Raw genomic sequence first — 16997 nt, 5'->3', positions numbered from 1 at the left:
CTACACACCTTACACTTACATTATGTTATCTGGCAATTATATATCAATAAAATGAAAAAAAAAAAAAAAAAAACAGGCAACATCTCCATGCCCGACATCTTACCATGCCTGATTAAAACAAATCCCAGGTGCATGTTGGAATAGTCATTCTGTGGATGTGTGCAGCCCTTGCTCTCAGTTAAGGGGGACATTTGAGCAGTCTTTTGCTTGGCTCCATGGGAGCAGTGCTTTATGTGTAAAGAGAAGAAAGAAAAGCAATGGGAGGCATTGGAAAATAATATGTTCATTTTTTCCCTCTGATTATAAAAATAATGCACGCTCAGTGGAGAAAATCTGAAAAATGCAGAAGAAAATTTTTAAGAGTTAAAACCAACCATTCCTCAAAAAGTTAAACACAGAATTATCATATGATCCAGCAATTTCACTCCTTAGGTATATACCCAAGATAATTGAAAGCGGGAACTCAAACATTCGAGTGTGCTAATGTTAATGGCAGCATTACTCATAATAGCCTAAAGGGGAAAACAACACAAATGTCCACAAATGTCATCCAAATGGATGAATGGATGAACAGCATGTGGTATGTAAGTTACATATAATGGAATATTAACCAACCGTAAAAAAGGAATGATATTCTGATACATGCCACAACATGGATGGATCTTGGAAATACTATGCCAACTGTCATGATCTGTTCAGGTTGCTGTAACAAAATACCATCGTATGGGTGGCTTATAAACAACAGAAACTTATTTCTCGTGGCTCTGGAGGCTGGAAGTCCAACACTATGGCATCTGCAGATTCTATGTCTGGTGAGAGCCTGCTTTCTCACTGATGGTCATCATGTCACTGTCACTTCACATGGCAGAAGGGGTGATGATACTCTCTGGGGTCTCTTTCATAAGAACACTAATCCTGTTCATGAGGGCTCCACTCTCTTCCCGAGGCCGCACCTCCAAATGCCATCACCTTGGGATTGGGATTTCAATATATGAATGGCGAGGGGGGCGGGCAATAAACATTCAGTCCATGGCGATAAGTGAAATAAGCCACAAAAGAAGAATATTTGTATAATTTCACTTACATAAGGTACCTAGAATAGGCAAACTCATAGAGACAGAAGTTGGAATAGAGGTCACCAGGGACTGGGGGAAGGAGGAATGGGGAGCTTGTGTTTAAGGAGTATAGAGTTTCAGCATGTGGATGATGAAAAAGTTCTGGAAATGGATGAAAGTGATGATTGCATGGCATTGTAAATGTACTTAATGCCACTGAATTATACACTTAAAAATGGTTAAAATGGCAAATTGTATGTTACATATATTTCGCGCAATAAAAAAACTAAAACCATCTATAAATCATGCTATTTAGGAGAAAAGATACTCTGTTTCATTTCAATCTCCTGTTGTCCCCTGCAGGTGTGTGTTTTGTAACATACATGTAATAGTGAGATTTTTAGTTTTACATTTTTATTATAAATACATCCATGTCATTAAATAAGTTGAAATCACCTCCTTTAATGGTTATGTAATTTAACATTACACGCTGTGCAATGATTCCCCTCTTGTTGGATATTGAGGCTGTTTCTAATTTATCATTATTATAAATTGTGCAGTGATGAACATTTTTGTAGATAAATATTTGGCTAAATTTTACTTGCTTCTTGAAGATAGATTTTTAGAAGGAGAATCACTTGGTCCAAGGGTATGAACTTTTGGGATGCCTGGGTGGCTCAGTGGGTTGAGTGTCTGTCACTTGATTTTGGCTCAAGTCCTGACCCTAGGATTGTGGGATCAAACCTGATGTCAGGCTCCACACTGAGCATGGGCTCTCTCTCTAAAATTTAAAAAAAAAAAAAAAAAAAAAATTTAAGGATTTTATTTATTTATTAAAAAAAAATTTTTTTTAACGCTTATTTATTTTTGAGACAGAGAGAGACAGAGCATGAACGGGGGAGGGTCAGAGAGAGGGAGACACAGAATCTGAAAGAGGCTCCAGGCTCTGAGCTGTCAGCACAGAGCCCGACGTGGGGCTCGAACTCACGGACCATGAGATCATGATCTGAGCCGAAGTCGGCTGCTTAACCGACTGAGCCACCCAGGCACCCCAGGGTATGAGTTTTTAAAACTTTCTATACCCAGTATCAGAGATTGCATTCTAAAAATTTTAGAATTTTATGCTTTGAATACTAGAAATTTATACTTTGAACGATATGATGGGAGGAAGGACAATTTTTACTATTCTCTTACTAAGTGTACTGTCATATAAAATATTATTAATTTGGTTTTTTTAAATTTTTTTTTGTTTATTTCTGAGGGAGAGAGAGACAGACAGAGTGTGAGCTGGGGAAGGGAAGAGAGAGAGACACAGAATCCAAAGCAGGCCCCAGGCTCTGAGCTCCCTGTCAGCTCAGAACCCGATGCAGGGCTTGAACCGGGGGATCATGACCTGAGCCGAGGTCAGATGCTTAACTGACTGAGCCACCAGGTACCCCTAAAATATTTATTAATTTGAAAGGCAAATTTCCACCTTTTAATTGACGTGGCTTTGATTATTAATGAAATTAATGATTATTAACATTTTTAATGTTCACAGTCATGCCCATTTTGTGAAATGTCTGTGGGGGTTGTTCACCCAATTTTCTACTGGGGTTTTAGAGTCTTATACATTAAGAATAATGGCCACTTGTCCTTTTCTAGCAGTTTACTCTCCCAATTTGCTGTTCACCTTTTAGTTTTGATAAACCTATTTCTTATGTAGGTTTAAGGTTTTTTAATGTATAAAAAGTATTGATTTTCCCTTTGAATTGTTTCCATTGCTTTTATGCTTATCAAGGCCTTACTGCTTTTGAAAAAGTATATACAACTTTCTCCTATATTTTCTGTGAATGTTTTTAATGGTTCTAATTTATCCGTTTGTGTTGGTTTCCTTGGGCGGCTGTAACAAAGTACCGCAGACTGGGTGATTTAGGATAACAGAAATGTGTTGTCTCAAGTTCTGGAGGCCAGAAGTCAGGGGATGGTGGACCAGGCCATGCTTGCTCAGAAATGCTGTTTCCTTGCTTCTTCCAGCTCCTGGTAGCCTCAAGGTGCCTTGGCTTGTGGGAGGATATGACTCCCATCTCTTCTGACTTCACGTGCTGTCTTCATATAAGGACACCAGTCATACTGGATTCAGGCCCACCATGTTCTAGCATGACCTTATCTTAATTCATTACATATGCAGTGACCCTGTTTCCAAATAAAGTCACATTCTGAGGTGCAGGGAGTTGGGATATATAATATATATAATAGAAATCTATTAATATTATATTAAATATATTAATGTTATATTAAATTATATACTAATATTATATTGAATATATAATAGAAATATATACATAATATAACATATATAATATATAATAGAAATGTATATATTATATAACATAATAGAAATATATAAAATATATATGTATAGAAATATATAAATTATATATAATTTTAATGTCTTATATTACATTATAATTTTTTTTAATTTTTTTTTCAACGTTTATTTATTTTTGGGACAGAGAGAGACAGAGCATGAACGGGGCAGGGGCAGAGAGAGAGGGAGACACAGAATCGGAAACAGGCTCCAGGCTCTGAGCCATCAGCCCAGAGCCTGACACGGGGCTCGAACTCCCGGACCGCGAGATCGTGACCTGGCTGAAGTCAGACGCTTAACCGACTGCGCCACCCAGGCACCCCTATAATTTTTAATTAGATATAATTTTTATTAAAATGTGTGCATAGATATATTTATTTATGTATTTCTTTATTTATAAAAAGTTTTTCCAAGGGATACAATTCAACCTATCACAATGCTTAATGCGTTCATCAACTGGAATTTTATTTATTTGGATGTGTGGTGGGAGAGAAGGTATCATTTTTTTCCCCCAGATGGTTCGCCAGTTGTCTCTACACCGCTTACCAAATAATGCTTCCTCTTCCACCAGGATTGTGGCATGGACTTCATCAGACACTAGATCCTTGCACACTAGCTTCTGCTTGGGAGCGTGACCCACGGGGGCATCCGCCAATTCTTGCATCAGGGCTACGCTATTTTCACAATTTTAGCTTCATTGTCTATTTAATATCTGATGAAGCAAAATTCCTCCTTCGCTCCTTTTCACGTTTGTTCTTAGCCATTCCTGCCTGTGTATTTATTCTGAGTAAACTTTAGAATAACTGTGGCATGTTTAACAAGAACAAAACAACAACCTCCTTGGACATTTAATTGGATGGTGTTAAATCAACAAGTTGACGCTATAGCACATTCACTCTTGCCGTTTAGAAACATAGCATGTCTTTCTATCTAATTAATTATAGCGTGTGTTTTGGAAAGTTCACAGAGTTTTAAGATGTAGTTTTCCCGTTTCCCATGTTTGCTGCTAAAGTCAATCCTGAGCATTTTGTTACCGTTATTACTGTTGTAATTATGCTCTCTACCCCCTGCCACCCCCCCCACTTTATTTTCTAATTGGTTGTTGCTAGTTGATGAGGAAGCTATTGAATTTTGCATGCAGCCACTTTATTAAATTCGCCTGTTAGTTCTAATAGCATTTCAATTTATTCTTGTAGGCTCTCTGGAGCCTTTTGCACAAACCAATTCAAATGAATAATTAACTCTCTAGCTGAATCAATGACCTTCCCTAAATCAAGTCTCTTATAAATTTAGGAGTTTGGCTGAAGGAGAATGAATGCTGTGTAAGGGCGATGTGAACAGGGGCCTTGGACAGTTCTGGTAGCCTCAAGAATGCTTATATTCTGTAATTTCCAATTTCAGTGCTCAAATCTGGGCAAAAAAAAAAAATTGACTAGAACTGTGGACAAAAGCATTTAGGTATCAAGACGTGTATTCTGATGTTTTTTATTTATAACAATGAAAATTGGAGACGACCTAAATTCCTAACATGAGTGATCGGCTAGGTCAGTGTTTTGTCCCTGGATCCTCTCCTTCTACCCGCTCCATGTAGACCTCTCCCTCAGACTGCAGCCTGAGAAACCTTGCTGCCTGTGGGAGGCTCTGCTTCCATTCCAGAGTCCCTCTCTAACTCTTCCTGGCCCAGTCAGAGCTCAGCCTCTTCCTTCTCCGCCTCCGTGCGCTGGTGGGACACATCCTGACAGAGGTTTGTGTCTAGTTACAGGGAAGGATTGGGAGCAGCATCCCTATGGGAGCGGGAGCGAGGGAAGAGGAACCGACCAGAGGAGAAGTTGAACTGAGGCATAGCTACAACAGAATCATCAGCTGATCCCAGGGGGAGATCTCCGGCGGGGATGGCCCTTCCGAGTTGTCCTGAAGAGAGGTGAGGGGGCTGGGCTCTGGTAGCCCCCCACATCCTCCAGCCATTGGGTGGGGGCTGTGCTTTGAGAGGGTGTAACTTTGGGGGAGGACAGTTCCTGGAGAGAGACCCAGCTGTGAGCGGCCAGCACTCCCAGCAGGGAAACGAGTCCTCCATCTGGAATGGGAGGTGGGTGGCTGTAGTGCTTCAGAGGATCCAAAGCAGGCTCCGTGCTGACAGCATAGAGCGCAATGCAGGGCTTGAACTCGGGAACCACAAGATCACGACCCGAGCGGAAGTTAGATGCTTAACTGACTGAGCCACCCAGGCGTTCCATGAATTCTTTCTCTCTGCCTCACTGTCTTCCAGCTGAGGCATTGGTCTCCTCCGGCCCTCAGACTCAGAATAGGGATGGAACTTCACCGTAGGTTCTCCTGGGTCCTCTTCTGAGTCTGAAGGCAGGAGAAGACAGATGCTAGCCACGTGGGAGGAGAGAGAGGCCCTGTGGAGGAGAACCAAGAGGCTGGGCATGTGAGTAAGACCATGGACCTTCCCAGTCAATGGCTCCATGCAGCCAAGTGAATGACCCCAGAGTGTGACACAGAAGTACCCAGCCCATTTCTTTCTTTCTTTATTTACTTACTCACTTATTAAGTTTATTTATTTATTTTTGAGAGAGAGACAGAGACAATGAGCAGGGGAGGGGCAGAGAGACCGGGAAAGAGAGAATCCCAAGCAGGCACCACGCTACCAGCGTGGATCCTGATGTGGGGCTCCAACTCACAGACTGTGAGATCATTGACCCGAGCTGAAACCAAGAGTCGGACGCTCAACCGACTGAGCCACCCGGGCGCCCCGTACTCAGCCCATTTCTTAACCCACAGAATCATGAGAGATAATAAATTGTTGTTTAAGGCCACATTTTAAGCAGGTTTTTAATGCAGGAATAGAAATACCTAAAATACCTTCCAGCTCACTCCTTTTCCTACATCATCTGTTCCAGTTTGTGGCATCATGATCTACCAAATCATCCAAGCTAGGCACCTCAAGGTTGCTGTAGACTTCTCTCTTGCCCTCACCTCTACGCGGCATTGCCACGCTGTACCAATTCTGCCTCCTAAATAATTCTCGAGGCTGCCTCTCCTTGATCTGCCCATTGCCACCGCTGCGTGAGCCAGACCTTGCTTACCCTGGACAGGTGCCATCTAGACGGGTCATCTCAAGCTCCGTCCTTAGCTGGGGCCGCGTCCCTAACATGCATGTCACTCTCTCCCTTGCTTACATCCTCACGATGGCTCCCTATCAGCCGCAGGATAAAGATTCAACTTTATTGGAAGTACTAAGAGCTCTTCTTAATTGGGGCCATGCTTACTTGACCACATTTTCCTGTTCTTCTAACTAAACTTCACATCTTCAGTTTTTGCCCCCCACTCGCTGTTTCTCCTTTCCACACCTTCTCTCCAGAGTGCCCACTTTTCCCTCCTTCTCCCAGCTGATTCTCAGCTTCTTTCTGGAAGCCTTTCTCCTCTCCGCCTTCCACATCTACCACACATGCTGGAGACTGGGCACCCTTCCTAGGCGTTCACTGCTTCCCCCGTATCATTTAAAAAAAATTTTTTTTTTTGCAATGTTTATTTATTTTTGAGAGACAGAGACAGAGCATGAACAGGGGAGGGGCAGAGAGAGAGAGGGAGACACAGAATCCGAAGCAAGCTCCTGGCTCTGAGCCATCGGCACAGGGCCCGACGTGGGGCTCAAGCTTATGAACGGTGAGCTCATGACCTGAGCCGAAGTCGGACGCTTAACAACTGAGCCACCCAGGCGCCCCTCCCCCGTATCATTATGTGTGATGTGTCGTCTGTTCCTTCCAGGGGACCAAGCAAGTTGCTTGCTTGTTTGTTTACTTTAATTCCAGTGTGGTTAACATAGAGCGTGGTTCTAGTTTCAGGTGTACAATATACCGATTCAACACTTCCAGATACTTCTCGGCGCTCATCACGAGAAGTGCGTTCTTATCCCCTTCACCTATTTCTCCCATCCCCCCTCCCCTCTGGTAGCCCTCTGTTTACTTTCTATAGTTAAGAGTCCGTTTGGGGGTTGTCTCTCTTTTTTTCCCCTTTGTTTCAGTACCTCATGTTGAATAAATACGTGGGTAGATATATGATACGGCTTTTGCATTAGCTGGGGTTCTCCAGAGAAGAGAACTATCTATTTTCTATCTACCGAGATTTATTATGAAGAATTGGCTCATTCGGTTATGGAGGCTGAGAAGTCCCACAGTCTGCCATCAGCAAGCTGGAGACCAGAAAAGCCAGTGGTGTAATTCAGTCTGAGCCCAAAGGCCCGAGAACCTGGGAGCCGATTGTGGGAGCTGAGGGCGGGAAATGTCTGAGGGCAGAAGAAGACGGGGGGAGATGCCCAGCTTCCACGTCGGGGCAGAGAAAAGGGGCGAGTTCTTCCGTCCTCTGCCCTTGGTTCGTTTCAGGCCCTCAGTGGATTGGATGAGGCCCACGTACTTTCGGGGGGAAAACCGGCTTTACTGAGCCCATTAATTCAAATGCCAGTCTCTTCTGGAAACACCCTCACAGACGCACCCAGAAGTAAGATGTAATCCGGCCAACCCACGGCCCGGTCGGTCGAGCTGACACAAGATTGAGTTAACCATCACGTACAGCCTTTAAAACAGCATCCCGAAGTATTTGGAGCGTTTAGCACCAGAGCGGACAGCTTATCACCTGCTGATAAGAGAAACAAGCCACGCACGTGAAGGGAGACAGCAGAGAAGGCTGCAGATAGTCTGTGCAACTTTTACTCGCGCTTGCTTCGGGGTTACGGATCATCCGTTACTGTTTTTACATTTCTTTACATTTTTCTGCATTTGCCGTACTTTCCGCAATGAACGGGGATCGCTGTGATGAGGAAAGGAAGGAAGAAAGCAAACCCCGGGGGCTCAGGCAGTACTGGAATCTCTTCGCCGCCCAGAAGAATCAGTTCAGGGGGTGCCTCCACACCTCGGGCCGTGGCCATGTGGCTGTCCTCTTCCTGTAGAGCCTCAGCTGGACCAGCGGCCACATCCCCCTCCTCAGTGACCCCTCAGACAGGGGAGAATCAAGGTGCCACAGGGCAGGCAGGAATTCTTTCTGGGACTGGGGTGCTGGCGGTGGGTCCTAGGGGGTCCCTCACAACTGTGACCCACCCCAGGAGCCCTGGGTGAGGCCAAATGGAGGGGTGTGGGGGAAAGGGAAGGCACACGAGAACTGGGCCTCGGCCCCCTCTGACCGCCTCTTGTCTGCCCTTCTCCACGCTCAGCCCAAGGCAACTGTCAGGAGTTGTCACGTGCCCTCTGTGAAATCGCCTGGGAACACGGGGAGGGGACATAACCCGGTCCTGTCCTCCTGTGGCAGGCTCGGGGAGGGCAGAGAGAGGCATGGAGACAGGGGGTAGGGGCAGCGCGGGAGGCGATGCAGGCTCTGCAGGAGAACCGCATGTGTCACGGGAGGCCCTGCCAAGGTCCCTTGTGTTTGCAGGCAGTTCCCCGAGAGGCCCTTGACCATGGAGAGTTCCTGCGACTGTGGCCACCACACTAAGACCGAGCCGTCTTCCACCTCCTGGAGTCTCTCTGGATGGCCAACGTGAGCTGCCAGGGAAAAGTCACAGGCAAACAGGGCTCCCTGGCTGCCCAGGAGAATGGCCAACAGGTAAAATCGAAAACCCCACACTTTCTCCTTTCTAAATCCCAAACACAGTTACAACCCAGATCCCTCTTGGCCACAAACATCCACCTTGACCAAACATAGGCACAAGCAATTTTAGTGTTGCGGGTCTGACGAGTGTGGGCTGGCTTCCAGGCTTGGAGGGAGGACTTCTCTCCCTTTCCCCTCCCTTCGGACCCAACCTATGTCTACTGTCGTGTTACTGTGGCTCCCCAGACAGTGGACCAACTGGTGAATTCAGGGGCCTCAAGACTGTTACTCTTTTAACAAACATTATTGTCAAGGAGGACCTAATCTATTGGAGCACTAATACCAGAATTTTCTATGTGAGGTGTAGGATTTGGTTACTGTAGTATTCAGTGGCCGTAGCACTCCGTGGCCCTCGGATTCGGTCTCCCTCCTATGCAGCGGTCACATTATTGAGGGGCTGTAGAACTTGGTGACCTCCTGGAATTCAGTGATTATGAATGTGCTCCAAGTTTCCTTTGCTGCCTCCGAACAAGCTGCCCTCCTAGCAGTTCTGTCCACCCTGTCAGTTCGACTGCTCCCTGGGCCAATGTCCTGTGCTCATAAGCAATTTTTCAGTCCCTTGGCACAGCTTCATTGAAAAATGCACTCCTCTGCAGCACCCGAGAGATGTTTCTGCTGTTTTTCAAAGTTCAGCTGTTTCTAAATCATTTCCTATGCTTCTCTCCTCCTTCCACCCTGCCCTTGCCCCCAAATTGAAGTTCTTTCCAAAGTGGAATCTGGATTTTTCCGTCCCCTGCCTTCCCCTCTACCTACACAGAACAAGACCGTGATTTGGCACAGGCTTTGGGGACAGACGGGGCAGGTGTTTATCCGGAGGGATGGATCACTGAGCTGGGGAAGAGAGGGCTACTTGCTGTGACTTTCAGTCCAGGGGCTGGGGCTGGGGGGCAGCGGCAGTGGGCTCGGGCTGGGAGGGCAGAAGGAGTCAGCCAGGGGCCTTTCTGAGCCTGCAGGTCCTGACTGTCAGACTGCACGTAACAACAGCCCCCCTCCACCCCAGAGGCAGTGGTGAGGTTGAAACGGGGTCAGCTACTTGGAGAGTGCTCAGCTGGGCGCCCGGCCCTCACTAGCTGCGGAGTTGACCTAGGCCACCGTGAGCAGGGCGACCTGAACGGACTGCTGGAGCAGCAGGGCCCTCGGGGCAATTTGAGAAGCAAAGGGAAGGCTCTTCCCACCTTTCCTCCTTCGGGAAGAAAACTTCCACGGAGAGAGCCGGAAGCCTACCGTCAGAGAGTTAATTGTGCTAATATTTCCTTCCCTCTCCGAACTTAAATTTAAAATCTGGCTGGAAGGGAAGCATAACAAGGCCCCCACCCTTCCACGGAAACGCTCTCCCTTCACATAAATTCTGTTTAATTCTACAAAACTGAGCACCCACTAACCTGCCGTATACATGACACTGGGCTGGGTAGCACGAATCCATATGTGAGTAAGAAAGACCTGGTTCCTGCAATTTGAGAAAACTTCCCACCATTCTTACATTCCTAGGGCTTGAACAGGGGTTTTTCTGGGTCCCCGTTTGGGTCCTTGGAGGAATCAGACTTGGCCAGCTGAAATCTGGTCCCACCTCCTGCCTCCCGGTTGATGCCTCTTTGCCTTTGAAGCCTCCTCCCTCAGACAAGCCCTAGAGGCAGCCACTCATCCTCTGGGAGCTGCCGGCAGGGTGGTCCAGTGAACTGACGGGACACTTGTTTTCTGGATTATGTTTTGTCCTGTGATTTGGGACACAATCTGAAGCATCTGATACATTCAGACTCTTATGACAAAAACAGGAATTTAGTCTGGTCCCTGGGGGAATTTAGATTCTCCACCAAGCCCTTTAGCCCTTTTTAATGAAAATAGAGGCGATTAATATCATTAAATGGTGCTCCCAAACACCCTCCGGCTCTACACATTAGTTTCTCCTTCCTGCCTCTCCTAAGAAGACTTTTCTTTTTTTTTCCATCCCTTCTGTCCTTTTCTCCCTCCGTTGTTCCTTCTGTCCTTTTCTCCCTCCGTTGTTCCCTCCCCCATATCCTCTTCTTCACCCAATGCTCCCTCTAACCCAAGTCCTGCCATCGTCCCTGGAGACACCAGCCTCCATGGAAATGTCCAACTCCTGGGCTCCTTATCCTCAGGGCCCTGCCCTCCATTCCAGCCCACACCCGTGGCCACGCTGTGCACTGGAATCCAGTGGCCCCAGCCCATTCATCATCCCCAGTACCGTGCCCCCTGAGATAACACCTGCGGCCATTGTGTCCCCCTGACTGCAGACCCCACCCTTTCGGCTACATGCTCAGTCACTTGCAACACCGCCGCTCCTCAGGCTCTTTGGGACCTCTGGCCCACGGACACCTTCTCGCCGTCCCCATCACCCAGTCCCCACTGCCTTCACCTGCCCCCCTTCCCAGGTCAGATTCCACACTCCAGCTTCAAGCACGAATTGTCTGTATCCCAGATTCCCTCTCCATCTTGTCCTTCCCTTGCAGGCACCTGGCAAAGCCCCAACCGTCAACAAAGGCAGCCAACAGCTTTCCACAGCGCTGGGCCGCCTGGGCCACCTTGAAGTCATGGTCTCCACCCTCAGCTCCACCACAGCAGCACCTAGCAATCCTTGTGTCTCCAGGCAACCCTTGATTCTGTGCCCTGGAAAGACGATTCCACTCCAACAAGCAGGCCGGCCCGGTGGTGTGCTGGCAGAGTAAACAACGGGCTCTGTGGTGGCGAGGGGCGGGGGGGAGCCCTGATTTACGGTGTCTGCCGATTCTTACGCTATAAATACTCCCACCGTGGCCCATTTCAAGCTACCAGCAGGACATCAGTCAGCGACCATGTAGATACAATAGATGTAAATAGCCTCTGGAGCATAGATAGTAGTGAAATAATTAGGAAGTGAGTCGTTTCCAGTGTTCATCGGTTCAAACATAATGTATTTCATTGTAATTTATATAATTTAATCTTTAAAACATTTTATTTTGTGATAAGTGTACATTCGCGTGCAGTTTTAGGAAATAACACAGAGAGCTCCCTTCACCCAGGGATAACCTCTAATAGGACACATCACAGCCCGGAAGTCGACATTGACACAATCCCTCTGCCTTGCTCAGATTTTGCCACTTTTGCACGCACTTATTTGTGTACGTCTCTGTGTTTCTGTGTATTTAATTCTATGCAGTCTTATTACATGTGCAGATTTGTGTGACCACCACAGTCAAAGTACAGAACAGCTTCATCACAAGGACCCCTGAAAGCTGCAGCCCTCCCTCCACCCACCCTTCAATCCCTGGAAACTCACAATCTTTCTAATTTTGTCATTTCAAGTATGTTATAGCAATGGAATTATACAGTATGGAACAGTTTTTAATGTATTTTTATTTTTAAAGTTTATTTATTTTGAGAGAGAGAGAGAGAGAGAACGAGCATGTGCACAAGCAGGGGAGGGGCAGAGAGAGAGAGAATCCCAAGCAGGCTCCATGCTGTCAGCACAGAGCCGGGCGAGGGGTTTGAACCCACAAACCATGAGATCATGAGTTGAAATCAAGAGTCAATTAACTGACTGAGCCACCCAGGCGTCCCTTAGTTTTGTAAGAAACTTCCCATACTCTTGTCCAGAGTGGCTTTACCATTTTGCATTCCCCGAAGCAATGTATGAGTGATTCAGTCTCTCCACATCCTTAACAGCATTTGGTGTTACCATTATTTTTCATTTTAGCCTTTCTGGTAGGTGTGCCATGTTATCTTATTGTGGTTTCATTTTGCATTTCTCAAATGTTATCTTATTGTGGTTTCATTTTGCATTTCTCAAAGTGTCCAATGATCTTGAACACTTTTTCGATGTGCTATTTGCCATCCGTATGCCGTCTTCAGTGAAACGTCCGTTCGTGCCTTTTGCCCGTTTTTCTCATTGAACTGTTTGGTTTTCACACTGCTGAGTTTTGGGAGTTCTTTATATGTTCTAGATGCTGGTCCCTTGTCAGGTACGTAGTTTGCAAGTATCTTCTCCCAGTCTGTAACTTGTCTTCTCATCCTCTCAAGGAGGTTTTTCACAGAGCAAAAGCTTTTCATTCTGATGAGGTCCAACTGCAACCACTCACTGAAAAAGCAAAATGTTTTTGCACCTTTATAAAAAAAAAAATAGTTGAGCATTTTTGTGGGGATTTACTAGAATTTAATAACAGCTGTGTTCAATAACCGGCTCACAACATCCTGGGAAGTTTAACATTAGGCTCTCTGAGCCAGTTCAGACATATGCTGGGCCAGTCCCTCTCCTTTGCCTAGAACTTCCACGTTTGACCTTGTCCCCTGCTTCAGCGATAAAATAGAAGTCGTGTGGCGATTCCCTTCCCTCATCTCCGGACTTACAAACCCTGGCACCACCCACCTCAGCTCTGCCCCTTCTTCTTCCCTCTTGCTAACCAGAAACCGGTCCATCCCTCCTCCCACAAGGAGGCCAGTGCTCCTGGCTCCACCCACTTCCTTAGAAACCCTATACAGCTTTTAGCGCCACCTGTCCAGGCTCTCAGAATTCAAACAAGTTGCTTCCCTCCCACCTTTAGCCCTCCCACCCTGCCAGCTCTACCCCTGCTTCACTTCTCCCCTTCACAAACCTGTTCCAAGAATCAGTTTCTGCTTCTTCCTCCTCCATTCATCCTCCTCAATCTGCCTCAGTCTCTTATCAGTCCAGCCCTGTCCCCTCAAGGGTCATCTGTGACCGAGCTGTCCCTGAATCCAGTGGACGCCTGTGTGTCCTCACCTGCTTGACTCCCTGTGGTGTTCCACAAGGTGGACCACACCATTTTTCTCAGGACATCCCCTCCTTTGGGCTTGCCCCAGGCTTCCCTGTCCCGGTAAGTGGTTCCCAATCCGTTTCCCTGGGGCACACCCACTCCTTCCTCTTCCCACCCTTCCCTCCACATCCAGCCATCCCCAGCCCCGTCGTTCCGCCTGTCTCTCCCTTGAATCCTACTTCTCTCCTTCCCTGCTGCCCCGGTTCAGGTCCCCACGATCCCTCATCTAGACTATGGCAGCAGCCTTCTAACTGGTCTTTCTGACCCCCATTCAATGCACCCTCCACACTGCAGCCAGAGGGGTCTTTCTAAAGTGACAAGCTGACCAGTCTCAGCTTCAAACCTTCCCCTGGTTTTCCACAGCCCTCAGATCAAGTCCATCTGAAGGTGATCTTGAAGGATCTGGCCCGGCCTACCTCTCCCTTTCGTCCCATGTGAGCTGGGCTTCATTTAGCTGCTCATAAGGGCCTCAGGTTCCCACCGCAACCCCTTTTTGAAAAATTGAGACATAATTCACATACCATACAAGTCGTCATTTTGAAGTGTAAAATTAAGTAGTTTTTAGAATAGCCACAAGTTTGTGCAACCATTACCTCTCTCTAAACCCTGTGACATTTTCATCCCCCAGCCCTGGCAACCACTAATCTGCTTTCTTTCTTATTTTTTTTAAGGTTTATTTATTCATTTTGAGAAAGAGAGAGAGAGAGAGAGAGAGCAGGGGAGGGACAGAGAGAGGGAGAGAGAGAATCCCAGGCAGGCTCCTTGCTGTCAGCACGGAGCCCAATGGGGGGCTTGATCCCATGAACCGTGAGATCATGACCTGAGCTGAGATCAGGAGTTGGATGCTTCACTGACTGAGACATCCAGGTGCCCCTACTTTTTTTCTTTATGAATTGACCGATTCTGAACATTTCATATAAAGAGAATCATACAATACGTGGCCTTTTGTGTCTGGCTTTTTTCACTCAGCATAATATTTCCAAGAGCCTCTCTCTTGTTCTGGAAACTTCAAAAATATTGTTACTCTATCCCCCAGCTACCCACTGTGACCCTCTACCTGGAGACCTCCGGCTCAGCCCTCGGGTTTCAGCTCATCTCTTCTTTGAGGGGTCCTTTTCTGCCCCAGCCCCCTGACCTCTGGGTGCACTGGGACCCTGCTGTGTGCTGTCTCCCGGCATGACCTTTGTCACCTGGCGTTACTTACCTAGAAATTGGTTCTGCTAGATGTGTGCTCATCCAGGACCAGGATGTGCCGTGCTGTTCACTCCCGTATCCCTGGTACATAACCACGTGCTGCATGAATGTATCAATCTACTGGCTCTCTGGCAGAGTCCATTGGTAATTCAGCACAGACATCTGGAAGCTTTGCTCTGCATCCTCTTATATTGTCTTGTCTTTCTCCTCTCTGACATCAGGATGGAACTAGGGCTGCAGAGGAAGGACCTTGGACAAGACCCTGTATCCTTTTTGCAGCATCCTGGATGGCCAGCTGTGGGGCAAGCTGCTCGCCTGGGCAAGCTTGCCGGGCAAGCAAGCCGGGGTGGGGGCTTGTGAAGTTGGCAACAGGCTGTAGTGCTGGAGGAGGAGGAGGAGGAAGAAGAAGAGATCCTGGTGAGTATAATCAGTAGAACGGAGCAGAAACAGAAGTGACCTGGGGCCTCCCACCTCTTCCACCCCTTCTCCCCCCCCCCATCCCCCCACCTCCCAGGCCCCAGCAGGAGGGGATTGCCAGATTTAGCAAATCAAAATACGGGGTGCCCAGTTGAATGTGAATTACAGATAAACAATAGATCATTTTTTAGTACAAGTATATCCCAGACAAACAACAGAGAAATATTGCATGGGACATACTCCTGCTAAATACATCTACTGGTAAACTTTTAGACCTGAGTGTAGGGTAATATTTCTGTGGGCAGGAGCCTTTCAAATATCCCTTCAAATCTTAATGCTCAGATGAAAAATTGCTGGTTTGCCACGCTCGGATTATTATATTATTATTATTGCTTGGTTTGCCTGCTGACAGCAACAGTGTGCTATAATAATAGGATCGCTCACAGACTTGTAGTGAGATTGAAATGAGTTCAATGTAAAGTACTTCTTAGAGGTTCTGGAGTCTTCAGGGTTCAACGAGCTAAGGAGAAAGGAGGAGGCTTTGCAGGGAGCTAGACCCCAGGTGACAGGCACCTGCCTACCCTGCTAGTGGCCGACATTCAGTTCCGGGTGGGGCGGTGGGGGCGGGGACGGGAAAGAGGGCCAGAAGCTCGGGTGTCTGCAGCACGGGGCCGGCCTGGGACGAGGCAAAGGGACCCGAGGGCCTGCGCGGGGGTGCGTCTATCCCCCTTCGCCCCATCTGCTTCGCTGGACTCTGCGTTGCTGACTCAAGGGAAGAAAGGAAAAAGAGAAAGGGGGGGCGGGGAGGGGGAGGGGAGCCAACAGACAAAACCAACAACAAAGGGAAATTTGCTGAGCCGGTGGAATTCTCTCCCTGGACCCAGCACGTTAGTGAGCATCTGGGAAGGAGCCCGTCTGGTGGCCGTGCGTTTAGCACCCGCACCTCTGGAGCCCAGGGGCAGGACCCGGATCTGGAGGAAGACCTGTATAAGGAGAGGCCTGAGCCCCTCCGGGACAAGGTCAGAGGACCAGAGACTGCCACCCACTTCCTGCCGTCTGGCCCTAGAAAGGGGCAGAGAGGGTGGGCTCCGTGAAGAGCGGGATGGGGGCGCTGCAAAGGCATTTCTGGAAGTGATAAATCTCCTCCGGGGTAGAAAGAAAAAAGGGGCGCCTGGCTGGGTCAGTTGGTTGGGAGGCCAGCTTTGGCTCAGGTCATGATCTTGCGGTCTGCGAGGTCGAGCCCCACGTCAGGCTCTGTGCTGACAGCTCAGAGCCTGGAGCCTGCTTCAGATTCTGTGTCCCCGCTCTTTCTCTCTCCCTCTCTCTCTCTCTCTGCCCCTCCCCAACTCATGCTCTGTCTCACTCTGTCTCTCAAAACTAAATGTTAAACAAATTTTAAGAAAGAAAAAGAAAGGAGCAACGTAGTTGTTTCATGAGGATTTGGGGATGGGCCGTCTCCTCTGACTTGATTCTATCCCAGGGAGATTCCTAATCTCACCCCTGGGAGAAACAGGGTGAACAGCCAGGATGATCACTGCGGTGTGAGAAAGGAGATACTGTGACAGGGCAGGGCTC

At 47.6% G+C, this 16997-nt stretch overlaps 1 long non-coding RNA gene across 2 annotated transcripts in view; it reads left to right on the top strand.

Annotated features, from left to right (window-relative positions):
• The first annotated feature begins 3744 nt into the window (after positions 1–3744).
• Positions 3745–16997, top strand: part of LOC109497595 — a 33498-nt gene continuing 20245 nt past the window's right edge. The window contains exons 1-3 of one of the 2 annotated variants that reach the window (XR_002740596.2): positions 3745–5326; positions 8830–9000; positions 15227–15422. This is a non-coding gene — a long non-coding RNA (uncharacterized LOC109497595). Of the gene's footprint in view, positions 5327–7053; positions 8416–8829; positions 9001–15226; positions 15423–16997 lie in introns of those variants that run through there. The other variant, XR_002740595.2, reaches the window with a different exon arrangement.

The sequence above is a fragment of the Felis catus genome, chromosome A2, assembly GCF_018350175.1.
Source record: "Felis catus isolate Fca126 chromosome A2, F.catus_Fca126_mat1.0, whole genome shotgun sequence".
Lineage (NCBI taxonomy): Eukaryota > Metazoa > Chordata > Mammalia > Carnivora > Felidae > Felis > Felis catus.
This window is presented reverse-complemented; position numbering and strand designations above follow the sequence as displayed.